This window comes from Sciurus carolinensis, chromosome 1 (genome assembly GCF_902686445.1).
Source record: "Sciurus carolinensis chromosome 1, mSciCar1.2, whole genome shotgun sequence".
NCBI lineage: Eukaryota > Metazoa > Chordata > Mammalia > Rodentia > Sciuridae > Sciurus > Sciurus carolinensis.
In genome coordinates, this window is record NC_062213.1 from 84,246,723 (window position 1) to 84,249,769 (window position 3,047).

Consider the following 3,047-nt stretch of genomic DNA (forward strand, 5'->3'; position numbering starts at 1 on the left):
TTACATGTTTAAAACTTTATCTTAAAATATATGCAAAAATACTTATATTTTAAAAGTACTGTGAATTCCTACAAAGAAAAATTCCTTGAAAATTCTCAACTTTACTACTTACTATCAAATGGAAAACTTTTTCTTTTGTCTATTTTTCTGTTTCAAATAAGTACACAAGTAATATAAATAAATTACTCCTGTGATGAGCTGACAGATCTGACTCCATGAGAATGTTATAGGCCAGATGCTAAGGGAAATGACTAAACAGACTCCATTTTGCTCTGAGACTCCAAGTTATGTAGGAAATAAGCTTCTCCCATGGGAACACCCCGCCTCTGTGCCCATCATCAGTTACTTAGTGTGACGTGTTTAACAATACAGAATGACAATTCCTATGTAAAGAAATATTTCTCTCTTTTGATTCCTATTGCTCCTAAACAACGTACCATGTAAATGATGATTGTGTGGATGTTAGCAACCACTCTTTAGTTTGTACCTAGGAAAGGGTCACTTTGACCCACTTCCCCCTCTGTTGATGATCTCATGATGTTAGTTTGTAATTTCTAATCATAGCAACAGATACTTATGATTGATGTGATTTTTGGTATAAAAACATCTACAACCCTATGGTTGGGGCTGTTCTCCCAATAGCCACTTTTTGGAGCATTGTGTGAGACAGTCAGCCAGCCAGCTTAATAAAGACTCTCAAATTTGGACTTCTCAGTGTTGATGGGTCTGTTCTTAAGTTGCACCCCATAATACTACCAAATTTAAACAATTAATTATCCATGAAGAGCTTCATTTGGGATGGGAAAAGAAAGGAATTGTGAAATGAAATTGACAAAATTATGCTATGTACCTATATGAATATAACACGATGATTCCATTTGTTATGTGTGTCTATAAAGTACCCATTAAATGATAACAAACACGTAGAAGGAAGACCAATAGTGCACAGGAAGGAGAAAAAGGAGAGGTAATAAAGAAGTAAAAGAAAAAGTTCTGGGGACTAAATTGAGTAAATTATAGTCCATGCATTTATGATCACATCAAAATGAACTCTACTATTACATATAATAATAATGCACTAATGAAAAACATTTTATAAAAGGTTATTTGACCTATAATGAGGTTATCTTTCAAGATTTTGGTGTATTCTTATAGAATAATCTTAATTTATGTATAGAGAACAGATAGAACATCCAGGGAATTAGGGTTGTATATCTTTTGCAATATATTTATTTTCATCTTTATTTCAGGCAGATATTTGTAAAGATATATTTAGAAATTTTCAGTTGATTTTTAAATAAAAAATATTACTGTTTTGTCTTTTGTTAAACTTGAATAATGTTTATATTAATTATTCCAATCTTACCAATGTGAATGATACATATGTGTTTATATTTTCTAGTAATAGTATTTAATTTTCACATAGACACTAAGGCTTGAATTTTTTAGTTATATCTAGACTTAGTACTTTGTACACTCCTTGTTAAACTTTAACAAAATCTACAAGTTTGTTTTCATCTCTTCTAAACAACTTGATGTCCAATATTATCATAAGTATATGTTATTATTCCTTGTTAAGCAATATTATTCATTCATAATAAGAAGCTGAATAGTGCAATTGGGAGAACATCCACTGAGAAAAATCTCAAAGAATGGAAAGATATCTTTGGTTTTACAAAGGTCAATAGAGAAAAGAGTTGTAATGAGAGATGGAGACAAGACTTATCTGGGAATCTACTCATGAAAAATGGTCCTTTGTGGTTAACCACTTCTTTGAACATGAAATTCATGTGAATTCTTTACCATTACTATTTTTCAGGAGCATAAGTGTCAGATAAAGTTCAACATTGTCTGTTGGGAAGGTAACTCTAAGGTTGAATTTATTAGTTTTATTATACTTCAAACTTTGAAGATAATCTGTAGCGTGTTTTTGCATTCAGTGAACCTTCTGTTTCCTTGCATGCAATCCATTTAAAACTACAAAACTCATTTTGGTCCCTACAACTTGATAATACAAAGTGTGATTTAAAATGGAGAAAGAATCTTTTTTTTTTTTTTTTTTTTTTTTAAGTTCACAGGCTTTTTTTTTTTTTTTTTTTTTTTTTTTTTTTTACATTTATTATGCCATAAATTCATAGGGAATAGGTTCTAGCAGCTCAGTCTCCTTTTCATTTGTTCTCACAAAATGTGCTTCTCTGGGTGGAGCAGGCTGGCGTTTCAGCTGAACCCAGGTACCTTTCTCTTTGGCTTCCTTCTTTTTCTGATCATTTTCCTACACACATTTCAGGAAACTGTCTCAGTTCTTAGAGTGCTTAATATGCTCAATATGCACATTAATTCTCTTGACAAGAATCTTGCCCTTGCTTATTCACAACAATGCCAACAGCATGCTGGGTAACATTGTAGACTCCCAGTTTTGCCATGATGACATTTATGGGGCATTCCTTTTTGAACAGTACCCATTCCCTTAATGTCTACAATATCACCTTTCTTGTAGATTCGCATATATGTGGCCAAAGGAACAACTCCATGTTTTCTAAAAGGCCTAGAGAACATATATCAGGTTCCTCTCTTCTTTCCCTTTGTGTTCATCATTTTGGCGAATTACTGGTAGATTGACAGTTCCAGGCGAAAGGCAAGAAAGAATCTTAATAGTAAAAGATATACGAATAGCCAGAAAGCACATGAAAATGTACTTAATATCATTATTTATTGGGAAAATGCAAACTGAAACCATTTAAAATACTACTTTACACTCACTGGGGTACTCTAAAAATCTCAGATAATAAATAGCAATTATTGGGGAGGATGTGACGTATACCTTTTTGGGAAACCTGGCAATTTCTCAAATAGTTAGGCATGGAATTAACATATGACCCAGCAGTTCCTCTTCTAGATATATAACTAAGAAAATGTAAACATTTCTCCCAAAATACTTGCGTGTAAATGTTCATGACAGAATTATTTAGAATAAGCAAAAAGTGGAACCATCCCAAAAGTCTAACAACTGATAAACAGGTAAATAAAATGTGTATTTATATCCATAC

General features: G+C 32.2%; 1 pseudogene; it reads right to left on the bottom strand.

The window, feature by feature from the left end:
- Positions 1-2,119: 2,119 nt before the first annotated feature.
- On the bottom strand, positions 2,120-2,595 carry LOC124967033 (60S ribosomal protein L21-like; annotated as a pseudogene).
- Between the last annotated feature and the right edge of the window lie 452 nt (positions 2,596-3,047).